Here is a 6,679-nt window from a genome sequence, read left to right on the forward strand (position 1 = left end):
CTGACACAATCCTAATTTTCTTGCTAGACACTGTCAAATCTATCCACATCAGTCGTTCATTTACATACCTTATTGCAACTACGCTGGGTTCCATTTCTTTCCTGATGTAAAGCCCTACACCCCATTGTGCTATTCCTGCTTTGACTCCTGACAGGTAGACCTTGTATTCTCCCAATTCCTCTTCTTTCTCACCCCTTACCCGAATGTCACTAACAGCTAAAACGTCCAGCCCCATCTTACCTGCAGCCTCTGCCAGCTCTACCTTCTTCCCAGAGTAGCCCCCATTGATATTAATAGCTCCCCATCTCATTACCATTCTGGTACATGGTGTGGGTTCCTGTAGTCATGTCCTAGTTCATGAACCACGGGCAACGTATGCGTGGCCAAGTAAGTGGTCCCGACAGTCGGGATACCAGTTATTTTGGAATAAGGATGGGCATCTCGGACATATTCTGAATCGTGGTCACCTCTGTGCTCATATGGCAAAGACTACCAAATCCACCGGTTAGTCCCTCAGCTGTTAGGGGTAAAACCCAATGGGACTCGGGGCAAGTAAGGCTAGCAACCTGCTTCCCTGGTACTTTAAATATGATGCTGGCAATAATCAGTGTACTTTGACAGAAATTCCAAATTCACTGGTGGTTCCTCTCTCCAGTCACTGCACAGTAGTGTTAGAACTTCAGCAGACATAATGAAATTACTAAGTAGCAGTGGCCAAAGACTGGACTATGCGTTGGCACCACAATAATGAGGTGTTTATGCTGCAAATCAAAGATTTTAGCCACAAAAGTTTTACACCTACAACAATATTCCACAACCCACATTACAGTTTTTGTTGGATGGTACTTCGTTTACCACAGTCACTTCCCTCCTTTCCTATTCCAGTGATGCACAGGACGAGTGACTATTGGTAACCCTCCATATTAGCTTGAACCTAATTTTACCTGTAGGCTCTTCTTGTGAGATATATACACGAGGACGCCCAATGTTGTCTGACTCCTGTACAAACATACACTCTTGGAATTTTAACAATAATGCACACTGTGAGGTACAATGCCGCTCTTTCAGTCACAGCAACTGGATCTGGATTTACATTTCTGCGATACTCTCATCCTTACTAAATTAACTTGTGACTGTTCTTCTTCGAATATTCTCTGTTTACTCCATCAATCATACCTGGAAAGGGTGCAAGACTGAAAAGCAACACCCAAGAATTGGCCGAATGAGGCTTTTGTAAGTTATCTTCATCATGAATGGATTGCACTTTTTGAAAATTTGTTCTAGTGAATCTTGGTCTGACATCTACCTTTGCTACAGTTAGTACACTATGGTCATCCCACTTCCAATTACTTCATACACATACAACCAGGTATTTAATAGATTTGACTGTTTCCAGTGACTGATGGACAATAATCAAATAATAACAGGTTTTTCCACCTATTTATATGCAGTATGTTACATTTGTTTATGTTGAGAGTCAACTGAAAATCCCTGCATCAAGCACTGATCCTCTGTAGATCTTCCTGCATTTTGCTAGCACTGTAACTTCTTTATAAATATGGCGCATATCCCTTCCACAACAGCCAACTAGCATCAAAGCTCCTCCTTTCCTCCCTCATTCTACTTCAGTCTTTAAATCTCCAATGAAAAACTGCAACACTTGCAATGACTGTTGGCTGCCTGGATGTCCAAATGTTACATAAAAGATGTGCAGTGCCAAATATTACGATTAACATTTTGTGCATATCCACTGGATCTAATAATTAGGCCTGTATGGTATGGTACCACATGCAGGCTGAATGCATAAAATAACAGCTGCCCTGGAAGTGTGTGAACTACATGTCAGAAGCTCCTGTTCCTCGCATGCTGAGTAGAATTATTAATACAGCATCACTCTCATATCAATATTTTGTTTACTGGATTGTCACTTTGTTTCCTTTAGGCAGTATGCTTAGTCTATGCACAAACAACTTATCTAATGATTTCCTGCTTCCACTACACTTACCCTCAATGGTTAAACAATCAAATCCTTGGTCAATACTGCTTCACAATGACAGAAAGAACTGACAGTCAAGGGTCAAAATGTGATATCACAAAGAAAATTTGGTCAATATGAGCCAATTCTGACTGTTGTAGCTTTTCTGAGAGCTCTTAACAACCCTTCCAGAAAAGGCTATCCAAACACCATGCCTTGGAACACTCATTTTTACTGAATATAAGGGTAAAGTCAATTTCACACTGCTATCCACACTAGGTTTCTGTTCTCACACAGGTTCTAAGGAAACCTTAAATTATCTCTTAACAGGTGTGACAACCCAGTCAACTCTCAGCGTCAATGCAATGAAATTATATCACATGACGAAGCAGGCAGCGCCTAATGTGTGCTTCTACCACTGCATGTGGAATCTGTAAGCTTAGGTTCACATACATCAAATTCTCAGGAAGGGTGACAGTGGAGTGCAACCTTAACTACAGAACACTAAGATGCCCATATCATGATGTATGTATGAGGCTGAGGATGAAATGAGCATGACGACCCACACACAGAGAGAGAGAGAGAGAGAGAGAGAGAGACAGAGAGAGAGAGAGAGAGAGAGAGAGTCCTGAGTGGGAAAATCCCCAGTCTAGCCAGGAATGAAACCTGGGGCCCCATTATTAAGAGTCAGCAGTGCTAACCACAAAACCAAAACCCGCTGACTGTGCTCGGCCTCATTGATTGAGTACAGAAACAATGTTATATTGGATTCAAACATAATTACTCAAGACAGAGAACAAATACACAGACTTACACATGCACAAGTTAATGGGGAAATATCAACATACACCACAGATGCTGGTCACAGGACTTCTTGATCTGATATGAACAGCTGAAAATCAAAAATCCTCCTATCTGCTATGTACAGTGTGTGTCAGCACCTAAAATATAACCTCCTCTTTTATATTCATGTTGTGTTACTTTAGGTGATTTGCTTATGTGGTGACACTATTACTCCTTCTCACAGTATGAAAGCATGCCTGCACCACAGAACAAACTGTCACCTAAAGCTGTCTTACCAGTTACCTTTTCTTTCAGTCTGAATAACCTCCACAATGCTTCACATATAGGAAAAAGACTGTCTAGACTGTGCACTTATCACTGTGCTCTCCACACTCAAGCTAGTGCAGCAGCAGAGAACAGTGTAAAGGTGGACTCATAAAACATTTATTCATTGCTCAGCAGTCCAGGGCTACTACACCACTACACATACATTTCTGCATGCTGCCAGTTTAATAAGATTTGCCAACAGCAGATACACCATGAATGTTTTATGCACTAATCACTACAATAATTGAATTGACAAATATTCTGTTAGTCAGCTTCATGGTGGTAGTCTCCTTCATAGAGTTAACAATTTTCTTGAATGTCTTTTCTATTTCTAAGAATTGACATTTGTCCTTTTTTAGCACGCAAAGTGTTTCTACAAACTTGAGATGATGTTAATTACGTCTATAGAATGGATTTGTACTTTATCACTTGACAAGCTCTCAGAAAAATGTTGAAATTACTTGAAGTTTTAAGAGTGTCCATTAAACAGGTTTCACAATGTATATTTCAGTGAACTGCATCTTTAGTCATTGAATGAATAATGGTATGTAGACATTGTGAAGCTAAACACATAAGTCATCACATAATTTCAATTATTTTTTAGTCATGTATATCAAGCCAGAAGTGCTTGTTTTCCATGATCCAATGGATTCTGTAATTGCATGTCACTGAAGCCATAATAACCAATACTATCATTTTTAAATAAATACAACTTTATTAACAATGATATCTCATTGATAAGTCAGGACAAGACTGACTGTGGCTGGAGTACATTAATTTACAATAACAACATAACAATAAAATTAACTCTATAATCATATCAAAGGTACAAACCAGTGTTGATGCTAGTTTTGTAGCACTGAGTTGCAAGCTGGGCAACCATTTTTCTATAACTAAAAAAGAAATTATCCATAAAGTATAATGGATGTTCTTTACAGTCACTCAACATTTTTGCTTTAAACAGAGCTCCAAACATAGGGGCTCAACACCTGCCACTGGAAAACTGTCTTGTGTCTTAGTCAGTCAACATCTTGTCCTGTTTAGACTGTCGTTACTCTGCGTGTTGCGATAGTGAATTTGATGTCTGATGGTGTATGTAGAGCCGTATCTCTTAGTTAAGCAAATGGATACTGGTTTACAGTGGACCATGTTTTTGCTATGAGTAATGATCTTCATTCCTTTCTACTGTAACAACAACACATTCACGCTTTCCTCAGAAGGTACAGGATGCTGGAAAGCTTTCTGCAAACATTAAGTACAGTGTATTCTTTCCAGATTAATTTACTGTTGATGAAGGAGCCTGGAAGATTAACAGCTCCACCATTACCCAGTGCTCCAGTATCATTATACCACATAGTCTTCAGCATTCTATTTTCATTTATTTTTGCATCTTATTTTCACTGGCCTCACCTAGCAGAACATCTGGTGGTAGCACAGCCTACAAATTACTCTCTTCATCCATGAACAATATTGTGTTCTCTGCAAACTGTAGAATATATTTATTTGAACTCAGATCCTGGATTCTTGTGACACATCGTCTTGCAAATTTTCTTCGCATTAGAGTGCTCCTTGTATGGATATGACTAGACATGTGTTAGGCTACATAAGTTTGAGAGTTGCCAGGACAGGTTTCCCAGTTCTGTGGGATTTTAATTTAATTAGAAGGTCCTCATGTATGATTCAGTCAAAGGGAGCTTACTAAAATCAAATACCAGTGCAGCAGATTCTCTTTCTCCAATTAAGCTTTTTTTTCATGGTTGTAATAGAGTCAAGTTCCACGGCTATAATGGACTTTTCCCTCAGAAAACTGGGTAGGGGGACTTGAGAGGAGGGACATGCAGCTCAACATGGTCCCAGATCCACAATGCAACTTGGCATTTTCCATGTTAAAAATATTGTCCAAGGTGAAAGAACTAGTAAGCAACAGCTCACTCAACTGAGATCAAATTCCACACCTTTGTATCTGTAGCCTGGCATTTAAGCGCTAGGCCACCAAGCCACTCAAAGGGACTAAACTGAAAAATTCGATACCTCTTCACCAACTCACGATCACCTTTGAACCAATCTTATACCACAAGCTACACTACAGGTCAATATGTTAGCTCATATAATATTCCTTATTCATATTTGTTGACAACACCAACTCAAAAACAAAATGCTGCCATCAAACCTAACCTCTACCTCAAACTAAGCTACTGATCTGCTTGCCACTACAACCCACATTTAAAAAATTTGGTATAGACAAAAAAGAAATACTGTCAGTGTTATGTTATCTTTCTGTCTGCACTTGTGTGATGCCACACACCACACATCACTACGATATGGGACAATAAGAGATCTGAAGTCGGAAGGTTTTGTATGTTGTTAAGATTGAGAAACATTCTGTATGCTGCGCAGCTGAAGATAACCGGAAGGCATCCGAAATATATAATGTTTTAATACTGTTTTACGTAATCTCGTAGCTTTATTAATATAAAAGCATTTTAGATTTTAGATGTGAAAGTGTCAAGACAACTTTTATGAGTAGCAATGTACAGTAAACATATGATGTCCATCCTTGTACATTGCGGATAGCAACTCATACACAAACCGCCTTTTCTCACGAAGTACACATATTCCAACAGTTCAAAATGAAGTGCCCTCAGTTTCTTTATTTATAACGTAGGATCTTTATTTTCTAATTTCTTTTAGATCAGCTAATTGTAACACTTTCCTTTTTGTGGTATTCGCCCAAAGTAACTTTGTTCGTTTCTTTAGAGAAAGACAATATTACGCTTAGCCAAATAAAAATCTGAAATCGCGCTCAAACTTTAAATATTGTACACAAACATTAAAAAAAAAATCAGTGTCAACATAACAAATAACGAAACAGCCCTTCATAACAGTAATATTAAACAAAACCAAAAAAAAAAAAAAAAAAATACTAGATGCTTCGAAATACAAAAAAAATTCATTACTTAATACATACCTACTACAACAATCGTTCAAATATTAATTACCGTGCGTGTAAACAATTACTATAAACATTACTTAACACACATCTTTGGTAATCTTTAACAGGTGAACAAAGATATAACAGTACAATCAACAGTTGAAGTCGCTGACTAGACTTCGACCATAGATATTGGTATCTATGGTCGAAGTGACTAGACTCAGCATGACAGACTGTCAATCCTAAGGGCCCGGGTTCGATTCCCGGCTGGGTCGGAAATTTTCTCCGCTCAGGGACTGGGTGTTCTGTTGTCCTAATCATCATCATTTCATCCCCATCGACGCGCAGGTCGCCGAAGTGGCGTCAAATCGAAAGACCTGCACCAGGCGAACGGTCTACCCGACGGGAGGCCCTAGCCACACGACATTTCCATTTATTTCAATGCACAACGATATCGCTGCGCAAATCTCTACGTATATAAAGTAGCCTAGTTTACACGACGACATTGGGTTGCGCGACTCGTTGCGTGGAATGAGTTCCACGCAAATGGTTTCATATTTGACTGTAGACACGGCGAAACCGGTGTATACTGCATTTCGTCGTATTGTGGGTCCCTGGGTCGTGTCTGAAAGGAAAGCTTTGGCAGCTGCACGTCGCACGAT

The 6,679-nt window shown here is 39.4% G+C and overlaps 1 protein-coding gene across 1 annotated transcript in view; it reads right to left on the reverse strand.

The window, feature by feature from the left end:
• LOC126484274 (pre-mRNA-splicing factor ATP-dependent RNA helicase DHX16) overlaps nucleotides 1-6,143 on the reverse strand; it is a 111,433-nt gene extending 105,290 nt beyond the window's left edge. Inside the window, exon 1 of the mRNA XM_050107697.1 lies at nucleotides 6,054-6,143. The gene's annotated coding sequence lies outside the window, so the exon portion shown is untranslated. The remainder of the gene's footprint in view (nucleotides 1-6,053) is intronic.
• Between the last annotated feature and the right edge of the window lie 536 nt (nucleotides 6,144-6,679).

Source organism: Schistocerca serialis, chromosome 6, assembly GCF_023864345.2.
Source record: "Schistocerca serialis cubense isolate TAMUIC-IGC-003099 chromosome 6, iqSchSeri2.2, whole genome shotgun sequence".
NCBI classification, from domain to species: domain Eukaryota; kingdom Metazoa; phylum Arthropoda; class Insecta; order Orthoptera; family Acrididae; genus Schistocerca; species Schistocerca serialis.